This window comes from Aquarana catesbeiana, linkage group LG04 (genome assembly GCF_042186555.1).
Source record: "Aquarana catesbeiana isolate 2022-GZ linkage group LG04, ASM4218655v1, whole genome shotgun sequence".
Classification (NCBI taxonomy): domain Eukaryota; kingdom Metazoa; phylum Chordata; class Amphibia; order Anura; family Ranidae; genus Aquarana; species Aquarana catesbeiana.
Window position 1 is genome coordinate 141663196 of NC_133327.1, and position 13583 is coordinate 141676778.

The 13583-nt window shown below is 43.7% G+C and overlaps 25 non-coding genes across 25 annotated transcripts; all 25 read left to right on the top strand.

Annotated features, from left to right (window-relative positions):
* Nucleotides 1–106: 106 nt before the first annotated feature.
* Nucleotides 107–179, top strand: TRNAF-GAA (transfer RNA phenylalanine (anticodon GAA)). Its single transcript has one exon. It is a non-coding gene; the product is annotated as a tRNA-Phe (tRNA).
* Nucleotides 180–850: 671 nt separating this feature from the next.
* Nucleotides 851–923, top strand: TRNAF-GAA (transfer RNA phenylalanine (anticodon GAA)). Its single transcript has one exon. It is a non-coding gene; the product is annotated as a tRNA-Phe (tRNA).
* A 270-nt stretch (nt 924–1193) lies between these two features.
* On the top strand, nt 1194–1266 carry TRNAF-GAA (transfer RNA phenylalanine (anticodon GAA)). The gene has a single exon. It is a non-coding gene; the product is annotated as a tRNA-Phe (tRNA).
* Nucleotides 1267–1937: 671 nt separating this feature from the next.
* On the top strand, nt 1938–2010 carry TRNAF-GAA (transfer RNA phenylalanine (anticodon GAA)). The gene has a single exon. It is a non-coding gene; the product is annotated as a tRNA-Phe (tRNA).
* Nucleotides 2011–2280: 270 nt separating this feature from the next.
* Nucleotides 2281–2353, top strand: TRNAF-GAA (transfer RNA phenylalanine (anticodon GAA)). The gene has a single exon. It is a non-coding gene; the product is annotated as a tRNA-Phe (tRNA).
* A 671-nt stretch (nt 2354–3024) lies between these two features.
* Nucleotides 3025–3097, top strand: TRNAF-GAA (transfer RNA phenylalanine (anticodon GAA)). The gene has a single exon. It is a non-coding gene; the product is annotated as a tRNA-Phe (tRNA).
* A 270-nt stretch (nt 3098–3367) lies between these two features.
* Nucleotides 3368–3440, top strand: TRNAF-GAA (transfer RNA phenylalanine (anticodon GAA)). The gene has a single exon. It is a non-coding gene; the product is annotated as a tRNA-Phe (tRNA).
* A 671-nt stretch (nt 3441–4111) lies between these two features.
* Nucleotides 4112–4184, top strand: TRNAF-GAA (transfer RNA phenylalanine (anticodon GAA)). Its single transcript has one exon. It is a non-coding gene; the product is annotated as a tRNA-Phe (tRNA).
* A 270-nt stretch (nt 4185–4454) lies between these two features.
* Nucleotides 4455–4527, top strand: TRNAF-GAA (transfer RNA phenylalanine (anticodon GAA)). The gene has a single exon. It is a non-coding gene; the product is annotated as a tRNA-Phe (tRNA).
* A 671-nt stretch (nt 4528–5198) lies between these two features.
* On the top strand, nt 5199–5271 carry TRNAF-GAA (transfer RNA phenylalanine (anticodon GAA)). The gene has a single exon. It is a non-coding gene; the product is annotated as a tRNA-Phe (tRNA).
* A 270-nt stretch (nt 5272–5541) lies between these two features.
* On the top strand, nt 5542–5614 carry TRNAF-GAA (transfer RNA phenylalanine (anticodon GAA)). The gene has a single exon. It is a non-coding gene; the product is annotated as a tRNA-Phe (tRNA).
* A 671-nt stretch (nt 5615–6285) lies between these two features.
* TRNAF-GAA (transfer RNA phenylalanine (anticodon GAA)) lies at nt 6286–6358 on the top strand. The gene has a single exon. It is a non-coding gene; the product is annotated as a tRNA-Phe (tRNA).
* Nucleotides 6359–6628: 270 nt separating this feature from the next.
* On the top strand, nt 6629–6701 carry TRNAF-GAA (transfer RNA phenylalanine (anticodon GAA)). The gene has a single exon. It is a non-coding gene; the product is annotated as a tRNA-Phe (tRNA).
* Nucleotides 6702–7372: 671 nt separating this feature from the next.
* Nucleotides 7373–7445, top strand: TRNAF-GAA (transfer RNA phenylalanine (anticodon GAA)). Its single transcript has one exon. It is a non-coding gene; the product is annotated as a tRNA-Phe (tRNA).
* A 270-nt stretch (nt 7446–7715) lies between these two features.
* Nucleotides 7716–7788, top strand: TRNAF-GAA (transfer RNA phenylalanine (anticodon GAA)). The gene has a single exon. It is a non-coding gene; the product is annotated as a tRNA-Phe (tRNA).
* A 671-nt stretch (nt 7789–8459) lies between these two features.
* TRNAF-GAA (transfer RNA phenylalanine (anticodon GAA)) lies at nt 8460–8532 on the top strand. Its single transcript has one exon. It is a non-coding gene; the product is annotated as a tRNA-Phe (tRNA).
* A 270-nt stretch (nt 8533–8802) lies between these two features.
* On the top strand, nt 8803–8875 carry TRNAF-GAA (transfer RNA phenylalanine (anticodon GAA)). Its single transcript has one exon. It is a non-coding gene; the product is annotated as a tRNA-Phe (tRNA).
* Nucleotides 8876–9546: 671 nt separating this feature from the next.
* TRNAF-GAA (transfer RNA phenylalanine (anticodon GAA)) lies at nt 9547–9619 on the top strand. Its single transcript has one exon. It is a non-coding gene; the product is annotated as a tRNA-Phe (tRNA).
* Nucleotides 9620–9864: 245 nt separating this feature from the next.
* TRNAF-GAA (transfer RNA phenylalanine (anticodon GAA)) lies at nt 9865–9937 on the top strand. The gene has a single exon. It is a non-coding gene; the product is annotated as a tRNA-Phe (tRNA).
* A 671-nt stretch (nt 9938–10608) lies between these two features.
* On the top strand, nt 10609–10681 carry TRNAF-GAA (transfer RNA phenylalanine (anticodon GAA)). The gene has a single exon. It is a non-coding gene; the product is annotated as a tRNA-Phe (tRNA).
* Nucleotides 10682–10951: 270 nt separating this feature from the next.
* Nucleotides 10952–11024, top strand: TRNAF-GAA (transfer RNA phenylalanine (anticodon GAA)). The gene has a single exon. It is a non-coding gene; the product is annotated as a tRNA-Phe (tRNA).
* A 671-nt stretch (nt 11025–11695) lies between these two features.
* On the top strand, nt 11696–11768 carry TRNAF-GAA (transfer RNA phenylalanine (anticodon GAA)). Its single transcript has one exon. It is a non-coding gene; the product is annotated as a tRNA-Phe (tRNA).
* A 270-nt stretch (nt 11769–12038) lies between these two features.
* On the top strand, nt 12039–12111 carry TRNAF-GAA (transfer RNA phenylalanine (anticodon GAA)). Its single transcript has one exon. It is a non-coding gene; the product is annotated as a tRNA-Phe (tRNA).
* Nucleotides 12112–12782: 671 nt separating this feature from the next.
* TRNAF-GAA (transfer RNA phenylalanine (anticodon GAA)) lies at nt 12783–12855 on the top strand. Its single transcript has one exon. It is a non-coding gene; the product is annotated as a tRNA-Phe (tRNA).
* Nucleotides 12856–13125: 270 nt separating this feature from the next.
* On the top strand, nt 13126–13198 carry TRNAF-GAA (transfer RNA phenylalanine (anticodon GAA)). Its single transcript has one exon. It is a non-coding gene; the product is annotated as a tRNA-Phe (tRNA).
* The last annotated feature ends 385 nt before the right edge of the window (nt 13199–13583 follow it).

Here is a 13583-nt window from a genome sequence, read left to right on the forward strand (position 1 = left end):
TTCATTTCCGGCAACATGCAACGACATAAAAATTTCACTCATCAATAGCATCCCTGCACACCAGCACATGGTACCTCACAATTGTAGGCAACAGTTAGCACAACAGGCCGAAATAGCTCAGTTGGGAGAGCGTTAGACTGAAGATCTAAAGGTCCCTGGTTCGATCCTGGGTTTTGGCAACTGGACATGCTTGTTTTGGTTTACCGCTTCCTGACAAGAAAAGGAAGACCAAGGGGAAGGTTTAGAAAGTTGTTTAGAGCAGATTAGGGTCTCGGGGGCAGCTGAAACTCAATTGTGCAGCATCCCGCAGTTTATGCTTTTCTCAGTCAATGTGCAAGGACATGTCAAAAGATTTTACACCAATACTCATAGCGCTGCAGAACCTCAGGAAATAAAGTCCAGCATGTTGCATTTTTGAAGCCCTCACCTGCAATATACCAATGAAACCGGTGGGAACAAGACCTAGCCGGCTTTGAAAGATAGTAAAAGTCATGACAATCCCAAAGCTAGCCTTAGACAACTTGATGAAAGCAAGTAGAACTTTTTTGATGTGTAGTCCTTAGAAACTGAAAGTAAACAGCAGAGGAGAAACTGCAAATTATGCTGGAAATCCAGGAAGTTCTGGAAATAGACGGCCAGCAGACAGGCAACAATCACAACATGAAAGGAGATTTTTGAACCGAGCTTATATTTGATTGTCAAAAATAACTATTGTTTTTACTGCGGGTACAATGCTGATGTTATAAAATAGAAGTGAATGCTGTGACTATAAATCTCCTTTAAGGGCTCTATGATGCCTTCGTGTCGACGCATGGTGCCACGTGACTTCTGGTCACACAAACTGCAGTGTGCCAAAATAGCTCAGTTGGGAGAGCGTTAGACTGAAGATCTAAAGGTCCCTGGTTCGATCCCGGGTTTCGGCAAGCGTTGTAGTTTTAACAAAGATCCCACTACGTGTGATTGTTTGTCTATCCTGTTAATCAGGCTAGTGCGTGTTTGATTCTTTCGCTTCCCATGTGCCTGTTGGTCATAACAGAGTGGTTGCTTAGTTTCACCTGGAACAAAGTCAAGGATCTTGCTGCCTGTTTTCATTTCCGGCAACATGCAACGACATAAAAATTTCACTCATCAATAGCATCCCTGCACACCAGCACATGGTACCTCACAATTGTAGGCAACAGTTAGCACAACAGGCTGAAATAGCTCAGTTGGGAGAGCGTTAGACTGAAGATCTAAAGGTCCCTGGTTCGATCCCGGGTTTCGGCAACTGGACATGCTTGTTTTGGTTTACCGCTTCCTGACAAGAAAAGGAAGACCAAGGGGAAGGTTTAGAAAGTTGTTTAGAGCAGATTAGGGTCTCGGGGGCAGCTGAAACTCAATTGTGCAGCATCCCGCAGTTTATGCTTTTCTCAGTCAATGTGCAAGGACATGTCAAAAGATTTTACACCAATACTCATAGCGCTGCAGAACCTCAGGAAATAAAGTCCAGCATGTTGCATTTTTGAAGCCCTCACCTGCAATATACCAATGAAACCGGTGGGAACAAGACCTAGCCGGCTTTGAAAGATAGTAAAAGTCATGACAATCCCAAAGCTAGCCTTAGACAACTTGATGAAAGCAAGTAGAACTTTTTTCATGTGTAGTCCTTAGAAACTGAAAGTAAACAGCAGAGGAGAAACTGCAAATTATGCTGGAAATCCAGGAAGTTCTGGAAATAGACGGCCAGCAGACAGGCAACAATCACAACATGAAAGGAGATTTTTGAACCGAGCTTATATTTGATTGTCAAAAATAACTATTGTTTTTACTGCGGGTACAATGCTGATGTTATAAAATAGAAGTGAATGCTGTGACTATAAATCTCCTTTAAGGGCTCTATGATGCCTTCGTGTCGACGCATGGTGCCACGTGACTTCTGGTCACACAAACTGCAGTGTGCCAAAATAGCTCAGTTGGGAGAGCGTTAGACTGAAGATCTAAAGGTCCCTGGTTCGATCCCGGGTTTCGGCAAGCGTTGTAGTTTTAACAAAGATCCCACTACGTGTGATTGTTTGTCTATCCTGTTAATCAGGCTAGTGCGTGTTTGATTCTTTCGCTTCCCATGTGCCTGTTGGTCATAACAGAGTGGTTGCTTAGTTTCACCTGGAACAAAGTCAAGGATCTTGCTGCCTGTTTTCATTTCCGGCAACATGCAACGACATAAAAATTTCACTCATCAATAGCATCCCTGCACACCAGCACATGGTACCTCACAATTGTAGGCAACAGTTAGCACAACAGGCCGAAATAGCTCAGTTGGGAGAGCGTTAGACTGAAGATCTAAAGGTCCCTGGTTCGATCCCGGGTTTCGGCAACTGGACATGCTTGTTTTGGTTTACCGCTTCCTGACAAGAAAAGGAAGACCAAGGGGAAGGTTTAGAAAGTTGTTTAGAGCAGATTAGGGTCTCGGGGGCAGCTGAAACTCAATTGTGCAGCATCCCGCAGTTTATGCTTTTCTCAGTCAATGTGCAAGGACATGTCAAAAGATTTTACACCAATACTCATAGCGCTGCAGAACCTCAGGAAATAAAGTCCAGCATGTTGCATTTTTGAAGCCCTCACCTGCAATATACCAATGAAACCGGTGGGAACAAGACCTAGCCGGCTTTGAAAGATAGTAAAAGTCATGACAATCCCAAAGCTAGCCTTAGACAACTTGATGAAAGCAAGTAGAACTTTTTTCATGTGTAGTCCTTAGAAACTGAAAGTAAACAGCAGAGGAGAAACTGCAAATTATGCTGGAAATCCAGGAAGTTCTGGAAATAGACGGCCAGCAGACAGGCAACAATCACAACATGAAAGGAGATTTTTGAACCGAGCTTATATTTGATTGTCAAAAATAACTATTGTTTTTACTGCGGGTACAATGCTGATGTTATAAAATAGAAGTGAATGCTGTGACTATAAATCTCCTTTAAGGGCTCTATGATGCCTTCGTGTCGACGCATGGTGCCACGTGACTTCTGGTCACACAAACTGCAGTGTGCCAAAATAGCTCAGTTGGGAGAGCGTTAGACTGAAGATCTAAAGGTCCCTGGTTCGATCCCGGGTTTCGGCAAGCGTTGTAGTTTTAACAAAGATCCCACTACGTGTGATTGTTTGTCTATCCTGTTAATCAGGCTAGTGCGTGTTTGATTCTTTCGCTTCCCATGTGCCTGTTGGTCATAACAGAGTGGTTGCTTAGTTTCACCTGGAACAAAGTCAAGGATCTTGCTGCCTGTTTTCATTTCCGGCAACATGCAACGACATAAAAATTTCACTCATCAATAGCATCCCTGCACACCAGCACATGGTACCTCACAATTGTAGGCAACAGTTAGCACAACAGGCCGAAATAGCTCAGTTGGGAGAGCGTTAGACTGAAGATCTAAAGGTCCCTGGTTCGATCCCGGGTTTCGGCAACTGGACATGCTTGTTTTGGTTTACCGCTTCCTGACAAGAAAAGGAAGACCAAGGGGAAGGTTTAGAAAGTTGTTTAGAGCAGATTAGGGTCTCGGGGGCAGCTGAAACTCAATTGTGCAGCATCCCGCAGTTTATGCTTTTCTCAGTCAATGTGCAAGGACATGTCAAAAGATTTTACACCAATACTCATAGCGCTGCAGAACCTCAGGAAATAAAGTCCAGCATGTTGCATTTTTGAAGCCCTCACCTGCAATATACCAATGAAACCGGTGGGAACAAGACCTAGCCGGCTTTGAAAGATAGTAAAAGTCATGACAATCCCAAAGCTAGCCTTAGACAACTTGATGAAAGCAAGTAGAACTTTTTTCATGTGTAGTCCTTAGAAACTGAAAGTAAACAGCAGAGGAGAAACTGCAAATTATGCTGGAAATCCAGGAAGTTCTGGAAATAGACGGCCAGCAGACAGGCAACAATCACAACATGAAAGGAGATTTTTGAACCGAGCTTATATTTGATTGTCAAAAATAACTATTGTTTTTACTGCGGGTACAATGCTGATGTTATAAAATAGAAGTGAATGCTGTGACTATAAATCTCCTTTAAGGGCTCTATGATGCCTTCGTGTCGACGCATGGTGCCACGTGACTTCTGGTCACACAAACTGCAGTGTGCCAAAATAGCTCAGTTGGGAGAGCGTTAGACTGAAGATCTAAAGGTCCCTGGTTCGATCCCGGGTTTCGGCAAGCGTTGTAGTTTTAACAAAGATCCCACTACGTGTGATTGTTTGTCTATCCTGTTAATCAGGCTAGTGCGTGTTTGATTCTTTCGCTTCCCATGTGCCTGTTGGTCATAACAGAGTGGTTGCTTAGTTTCACCTGGAACAAAGTCAAGGATCTTGCTGCCTGTTTTCATTTCCGGCAACATGCAACGACATAAAAATTTCACTCATCAATAGCATCCCTGCACACCAGCACATGGTACCTCACAATTGTAGGCAACGGTTAGCACAACAGGCTGAAATAGCTCAGTTGGGGGAGCGTTAGACTGAAGATCTAAAGGTCCCTGGTTCGATCCCGGGTTTCGGCAACTGGACATGCTTGTTTTGGTTTACCGCTTCCTGACAAGAAAAGGAAGACCAAGGGGAAGGTTTAGAAAGTTGTTTAGAGCAGATTAGGGTCTCGGGGGCAGCTGAAACTCAATTGTGCAGCATCCCGCAGTTTATGCTTTTCTCAGTCAATGTGCAAGGACATGTCAAAAGATTTTACACCAATACTCATAGCGCTGCAGAACCTCAGGAAATAAAGTCCAGCATGTTGCATTTTTGAAGCCCTCACCTGCAATATACCAATGAAACCGGTGGGAACAAGACCTAGCCGGCTTTGAAAGATAGTAAAAGTCATGACAATCCCAAAGCTAGCCTTAGACAACTTGATGAAAGCAAGTAGAACTTTTTTCATGTGTAGTCCTTAGAAACTGAAAGTAAACAGCAGAGGAGAAACTGCAAATTATGCTGGAAATCCAGGAAGTTCTGGAAATAGACGGCCAGCAGACAGGCAACAATCACAACATGAAAGGAGATTTTTGAACCGAGCTTATATTTGATTGTCAAAAATAACTATTGTTTTTACTGCGGGTACAATGCTGATGTTATAAAATAGAAGTGAATGCTGTGACTATAAATCTCCTTTAAGGGCTCTATGATGCCTTCGTGTCGACGCATGGTGCCACGTGACTTCTGGTCACACAAACTGCAGTGTGCCAAAATAGCTCAGTTGGGAGAGTGTTAGACTGAAGATCTAAAGGTCCCTGGTTCGATCCCGGGTTTCGGCAAGCGTTGTAGTTTTAACAAAGATCCCACTACGTGTGATTGTTTGTCTATCCTGTTAATCAGGCTAGTGCGCGTTTGATTCTTTCGCTTCCCATGTGCCTGTTGGTTATAACAGAGTGGTTGCTTAGTTTCACCTGGAACAAAGTCAAGGATCTTGCTGCCTGTTTTCATTTCCGGCAACATGCAACGACATAAAAATTTCACTCATCAATAGCATCCCTGCACACCAGCACATGGTACCTCACAATTGTAGGCAACAGTTAGCACAACAGGCCGAAATAGCTCAGTTGGGAGAGCGTTAGACTGAAGATCTAAAGGTCCCTGGTTCGATCCCGGGTTTCGGCAACTGGACATGCTTGTTTTGGTTTACCGCTTCCTGACAAGAAAAGGAAGACCAAGGGGAAGGTTTAGAAAGTTGTTTAGAGCAGATTAGGGTCTCGGGGGCAGCTGAAACTCAATTGTGCAGCATCCCGCAGTTTATGCTTTTCTCAGTCAATGTGCAAGGACATGTCAAAAGATTTTACACCAATACTCATAGCGCTGCAGAACCTCAGGAAATAAAGTCCAGCATGTTGCATTTTTGAAGCCCTCACCTGCAATATACCAATGAAACCGGTGGGAACAAGACCTAGCCGGCTTTGAAAGATAGTAAAAGTCATGACAATCCCAAAGCTAGCCTTAGACAACTTGATGAAAGCAAGTAGAACTTTTTTGATGTGTAGTCCTTAGAAACTGAAAGTAAACAGCAGAGGAGAAACTGCAAATTATGCTGGAAATCCAGGAAGTTCTGGAAATAGACGGCCAGCAGACAGGCAACAATCACAACATGAAAGGAGATTTTTGAACCGAGCTTATATTTGATTGTCAAAAATAACTATTGTTTTTACTGCGGGTACAATGCTGATGTTATAAAATAGAAGTGAATGCTGTGACTATAAATCTCCTTTAAGGGCTCTATGATGCCTTCGTGTCGACGCATGGTGCCACGTGACTTCTGGTCACACAAACTGCAGTGTGCCAAAATAGCTCAGTTGGGAGAGCGTTAGACTGAAGATCTAAAGGTCCCTGGTTCGATCCCGGGTTTCGGCAAGCGTTGTAGTTTTAACAAAGATCCCACTACGTGTGATTGTTTGTCTATCCTGTTAATCAGGCTAGTGCGTGTTTGATTCTTTCGCTTCCCATGTGCCTGTTGGTCATAACAGAGTGGTTGCTTAGTTTCACCTGGAACAAAGTCAAGGATCTTGCTGCCTGTTTTCATTTCCGGCAACATGCAACGACATAAAAATTTCACTCATCAATAGCATCCCTGCACACCAGCACATGGTACCTCACAATTGTAGGCAACAGTTAGCACAACAGGCCGAAATAGCTCAGTTGGGAGAGCGTTAGACTGAAGATCTAAAGGTCCCTGGTTCGATCCCGGGTTTCGGCAACTGGACATGCTTGTTTTGGTTTACCGCTTCCTGACAAGAAAAGGAAGACCAAGGGGAAGGTTTAGAAAGTTGTTTAGAGCAGATTAGGGTCTCGGGGGCAGCTGAAACTCAATTGTGCAGCATCCCGCAGTTTATGCTTTTCTCAGTCAATGTGCAAGGACATGTCAAAAGATTTTACACCAATACTCATAGCGCTGCAGAACCTCAGGAAATAAAGTCCAGCATGTTGCATTTTTGAAGCCCTCACCTGCAATATACCAATGAAACCGGTGGGAACAAGACCTAGCCGGCTTTGAAAGATAGTAAAAGTCATGACAATCCCAAAGCTAGCCTTAGACAACTTGATGAAAGCAAGTAGAACTTTTTTGATGTGTAGTCCTTAGAAACTGAAAGTAAACAGCAGAGGAGAAACTGCAAATTATGCTGGAAATCCAGGAAGTTCTGGAAATAGACGGCCAGCAGACAGGCAACAATCACAACATGAAAGGAGATTTTTGAACCGAGCTTATATTTGATTGTCAAAAATAACTATTGTTTTTACTGCGGGTACAATGCTGATGTTATAAAATAGAAGTGAATGCTGTGACTATAAATCTCCTTTAAGGGCTCTATGATGCCTTCGTGTCGACGCATGGTGCCACGTGACTTCTGGTCACACAAACTGCAGTGTGCCAAAATAGCTCAGTTGGGAGAGCGTTAGACTGAAGATCTAAAGGTCCCTGGTTCGATCCCGGGTTTCGGCAAGCGTTGTAGTTTTAACAAAGATCCCACTACGTGTGATTGTTTGTCTATCCTGTTAATCAGGCTAGTGCGTGTTTGATTCTTTCGCTTCCCATGTGCCTGTTGGTCATAACAGAGTGGTTGCTTAGTTTCACCTGGAACAAAGTCAAGGATCTTGCTGCCTGTTTTCATTTCCGGCAACATGCAACGACATAAAAATTTCACTCATCAATAGCATCCCTGCACACCAGCACATGGTACCTCACAATTGTAGGCAACAGTTAGCACAACAGGCCGAAATAGCTCAGTTGGGAGAGCATTAGACTGAAGATCTAAAGGTCCCTGGTTCGATCCCGGGTTTCGGCAACTGGACATGCTTGTTTTGGTTTACCGCTTCCTGACAAGAAAAGGAAGACCAAGGGGAAGGTTTAGAAAGTTGTTTAGAGCAGATTAGGGTCTCGGGGGCAGCTGAAACTCAATTGTGCAGCATCCCGCAGTTTATGCTTTTCTCAGTCAATGTGCAAGGACATGTCAAAAGATTTTACACCAATACTCATAGTGCTGCAGAACCTCAGGAAATAAAGTCCAGCATGTTGCATTTTTGAAGCCCTCACCTGCAATATACCAATGAAACCGGTGGGAACAAGACCTAGCCGGCTTTGAAAGATAGTAAAAGTCATGACAATCCCAAAGCTAGCCTTAGACAACTTGATGAAAGCAAGTAGAACTTTTTTGATGTGTAGTCCTTAGAAACTGAAAGTAAACAGCAGAGGAGAAACTGCAAATTATGCTGGAAATCCAGGAAGTTCTGGAAATAGACGGCCAGCAGACAGGCAACAATCACAACATGAAAGGAGATTTTTGAACCGAGCTTATATTTGATTGTCAAAAATAACTATTGTTTTTACTGCGGGTACAATGCTGATGTTATAAAACAGAAGTGAATGCTGTGACTATAAATCTCCTTTAAGGGCTCTATGATGCCTTCGTGTCGACGCATGGTGCCACGTGACTTCTGGTCACACAAACTGCAGTGTGCCAAAATAGCTCAGTTGGGAGAGCGTTAGACTGAAGATCTAAAGGTCCCTGGTTCGATCCTGGGTTTTGGCAAGCGTTGTAGTTTTAACAAAGATCCCACTACGTGTGATTGTTTGTCTATCCTGTTAATCAGGCTAGTGCGTGTTTGATTCTTTCGCTTCCCATGTGCCTGTTGGTCATAACAGAGTGGTTGCTTAGTTTCACCTGGAACAAAGTCAAGGATCTTGCTGCCTGTTTTCATTTCCGGCAACATGCAACGACATAAAAATTTCACTCATCAATAGCATCCCTGCACACCAGCACATGGTACCTCACAATTGTAGGCAACAGTTAGCACAACAGGCCGAAATAGCTCAGTTGGGAGAGCGTTAGACTGAAAATCTAAAGGTCCCTGGTTCGATCCCGGGTTTCGGCAACTGGACATGCTTGTTTTGGTTTACCGCTTCCTGACAAGAAAAGGAAGACCAAGGGGAAGGTTTAGAAAGTTGTTTAGAGCAGATTAGGGTCTCGGGGGCAGCTGAAACTCAATTGTGCAGCATCCCGCAGTTTATGCTTTTCTCAGTCAATGTGCAAGGACATGTCAAAAGATTTTACACCAATACTCATAGCGCTGCAGAACCTCAGGAAATAAAGTCCAGCATGTTGCATTTTTGAAGCCCTCACCTGCAATATACCAATGAAACCGGTGGGAACAAGACCTAGCCGGCTTTGAAAGATAGTAAAAGTCATGACAATCCCAAAGCTAGCCTTAGACAACTTGATGAAAGCAAGTAGAACTTTTTTCATGTGTAGTCCTTAGAAACTGAAAGTAAACAGCAGAGGAGAAACTGCAAATTATGCTGGAAATCCAGGAAGTTCTGGAAATAGACGGCCAGCAGACAGGCAACAATCACAACATGAAAGGAGATTTTTGAACCGAGCTTATATTTGATTGTCAAAAATAACTATTGTTTTTACTGCGGGTACAATGCTGATGTTATAAAATAGAAGTGAATGCTGTGACTATAAATCTCCTTTAAGGGCTCTATGATGCCTTCGTGTCGACGCATGGTGCCACGTGACTTCTGGTCACACAAACTGCAGTGTGCCAAAATAGCTCAGTTGGGAGAGCGTTAGACTGAAGATCTAAAGGTCCCTGGTTCGATCCCGGGTTTCGGCAAGCGTTGTGTGATTGTTTGTCTATCCTGTTAATCAGGCTAGTGCGTGTTTGATTCTTTCGCTTCCCATGTGCCTGTTGGTCATAACAGAGTGGTTGCTTAGTTTCACCTGGAACAAAGTCAAGGATCTTGCTGCCTGTTTTCATTTCTGGCAACATGCAACGACATAAAAATTTCACTCATCAATAGCATCCCTGCACACCAGCACATGGTACCTCACAATTGTAGGCAACAGTTAGCACAACAGGCCGAAATAGCTCAGTTGGGAGAGCGTTAGACTGAAGATCTAAAGGTCCCTGGTTCGATCCCGGGTTTCGGCAACTGGACATGCTTGTTTTGGTTTACCGCTTCCTGACAAGAAAAGGAAGACCAAGGGGAAGGTTTAGAAAGTTGTTTAGAGCAGATTAGGGTCTCGGGGGCAGCTGAAACTCAATTGTGCAGCATCCCGCAGTTTATGCTTTTCTCAGTCAATGTGCAAGGACATGTCAAAAGATTTTACACCAATACTCATAGCGCTGCAGAACCTCAGGAAATAAAGTCCAGCATGTTGCATTTTTGAAGCCCTCACCTGCAATATACCAATGAAACCGGTGGGAACAAGACCTAGCCGGCTTTGAAAGATAGTAAAAGTCATGACAATCCCAAAGCTAGCCTTAGACAACTTGATGAAAGCAAGTAGAACTTTTTTCATGTGTAGTCCTTAGAAACTGAAAGTAAACAGCAGAGGAGAAACTGCAAATTATGCTGGAAATCCAGGAAGTTCTGGAAATAGACGGCCAGCAGACAGGCAACAATCACAACATGAAAGGAGATTTTTGAACCGAGCTTATATTTGATTGTCAAAAATAACTATTGTTTTTACTGCGGGTACAATGCTGATGTTATAAAATAGAAGTGAATGCTGTGACTATAAATCTCCTTTAAGGGCTCTATGATGCCTTCGTGTCGACGCATGGTGCCACGTGACTTCTGGTCACACAAACTGCAGTGTGCCAAAATAGCTCAGTTGGGAGAGCGTTAGACTGAAGATCTAAAGGTCCCTGGTTCGATCCCGGGTTTCGGCAAGCGTTGTAGTTTTAACAAAGATCCCACTACGTGTGATTGTTTGTCTATCCTGTTAATCAGGCTAGTGCGTGTTTGATTCTTTCGCTTCCCATGTGCCTGTTGGTCATAACAGAGTGGTTGCTTAGTTTCACCTGGAACAAAGTCAAGGATCTTGCTGCCTGTTTTCATTTCCGGCAACATGCAACGACATAAAAATTTCACTCATCAATAGCATCCCTGCACACCAGCACATGGTACCTCACAATTGTAGGCAACAGTTAGCACAACAGGCCGAAATAGCTCAGTTGGGAGAGCGTTAGACTGAAGATCTAAAGGTCCCTGGTTCGATCCCGGGTTTCGGCAACTGGACATGCTTGTTTTGGTTTACTGCTTCCTGACAAGAAAAGGAAGACCAAGGGGAAGGTTTAGAAAGTTGTTCAGAGCAGATTAGGGTCTCGGGGGCAGCTGAAACTCAATTGTGCAGCATCCCGCAGTTTATGCTTTTCTCAGTCAATGTGCAAGGACATGTCAAAAGATTTTACACCAATACTCATAGCGCTGCAGAACCTCAGGAAATAAAGTCCAGCATGTTGCATTTTTGAAGCCCTCACCTGCAATATACCAATGAAACCGGTGGGAACAAGACCTAGCCGGCTTTGAAAGATAGTAAAAGTCATGACAATCCCAAAGCTAGCCTTAGACAACTTGATGAAAGCAAGTAGAACTTTTTTGATGTGTAGTCCTTAGAAACTGAAAGTAAACAGCAGAGGAGAAACTGCAAATTATGCTGGAAATCCAGGAAGTTCTGGAAATAGACGGCCAGCAGACAGGCAACAATCACAACATGAAAGGAGATTTTTGAACCGAGCTTATATTTGATTGTCAAAAATAACTATTGTTTTTACTGCGGGTACAATGCTGATGTTATAAAATAGAAGTGAATGCTGTGACTATAAATCTCCTTTAAGGGCTCTATGATGCCTTCGTGTCGACGCATGGTGCCACGTGACTTCTGGTCACACAAACTGCAGTGTGCCAAAATAGCTCAGTTGGGAGAGCGTTAGACTGAAGATCTAAAGGTCCCTGGTTCGATCCCGGGTTTCGGCAAGCGTTGTAGTTTTAACAAAGATCCCACTACGTGTGATTGTTTGTCTATCCTGTTAATCAGGCTAGTGCGCGTTTGATTCTTTCGCTTCCCATGTGCCTGTTGGTCATAACAGAGTGGTTGCTTAGTTTCACCTGGAACAAAGTCAAGGATCTTGCTGCCTGTTTTCATTTCCGGCAACATGCAACGACATAAAAATTTCACTCATCAATAGCATCCCTGCACACCAGCACATGGTACCTCACAATTGTAGGCAACAGTTAGCACAACAGGCCGAAATAGCTCAGTTGGGAGAGCGTTAGACTGAAGATCTAAAGGTCCCTGGTTCGATCCCGGGTTTCGGCAACTGGACATGCTTGTTTTGGTTTACCGCTTCCTGACAAGAAAAGGAAGACCAAGGGGAAGGTTTAGAAAGTTGTTTAGAGCAGATTAGGGTCTCGGGGGCAGCTGAAACTCAATTGTGCAGCATCCCGCAGTTTATGCTTTTCTCAGTCAATGTGCAAGGACATGTCAAAAGATTTTACACCAATACTCATAGCGCTGCAGAACCTCAGGAAATAAAGTCCAGCATGTTGCATTTTTGAAGCCCTCACCTGCAATATACCAATGAAACCGGTGGGAACAAGACCTAGCCGGCTTTGAAAGATAGTAAAAGTCATGACAATCCCAAAGCTAGCCTTAGACAACTTGATGAAAGCAAGTAGAACTTTTTTCATGTGTAGTCCTTAGAAACTGAAAGTAAACAGCAGAGGAGAAACTGCAAATTATGCTGGAAATCCAGGAAGTTCTGGAAATAGACGGCCAGCAGACAGGCAACAATCACAACATGAAAGGAGATTTTTGAACCGAGCTTATATTTGATTGTCAAAAATAACTATTGTTTTTACTGCGGGTACAATGCTGATGTTATAAAATAGAAGTGAATGCTGTGACTATAAATCTCCTTTAAGGGCTCTATGATGCCTTCGTGTCGACGCATGGTGCCACGTGACTTCTGGTCACACAAACTGCAGTGTGCCAAAATAGCTCAGTTGGGAGAGCGTTAGACTGAAGATCTAAAGGTCCCTGGTTCGATCCCGGGTTTCGGCAAGTGTTGTAGTTTTAACAAAGATCCCACTACGTGTGATTGTTTGTCTATCCTGTTAATCAGGCTAGTGCGTGTTTGATTCTTTCGCTTCCCATGTGCCTGTTGGTCATAACAGAGTGGTTGCTTAGTTTCACCTGGAACAAAGTCAAGGATCTTGCTGCCTGTTTTCATTTCCGGCAACATGCAACGACATAAAAATTTCACTCATCAATAGCATCCCTGCACACCAGCACATGGTACCTCACAATTGTAGGCAACAGTTAGCACAACAGGCCGAAATAGCTCAGTTGGGAGAGCGTTAGACTGAAGATCTAAAGGTCCCTGGTTCGATCCCGGGTTTCGGCAACTGCACATGCTTGTTTTGGTTTACCGCTTCCTGACAAGAAAAGGAAGACCAAGGGGAAGGTTTAGAAAGTTGTTTAGAGCAGATTAGGGTCTCGGGGGCAGCTGAAACTCAATTGTGCAGCATCCCGCAGTTTATGCTTTTCTCAGTCAATGTGCAAGGACATGTCAAAAGATTTTACACCAATACTCATAGCGCTGCAGAACCTCAGGAAATAAAGTCCAGCATGTTGCATTTTTGAAGCCCTCACCTGCAATATACCAATGAAACCGGTGGGAACAAGACCTAGCCGGCTTTGAAAGATAGTAAAAGTCATGACAATCCCAAAGCTAGCCTTAGACAACTTGATGAAAGCAAGTAGAACTTTTTTGATGTGTAGTCCTTAGA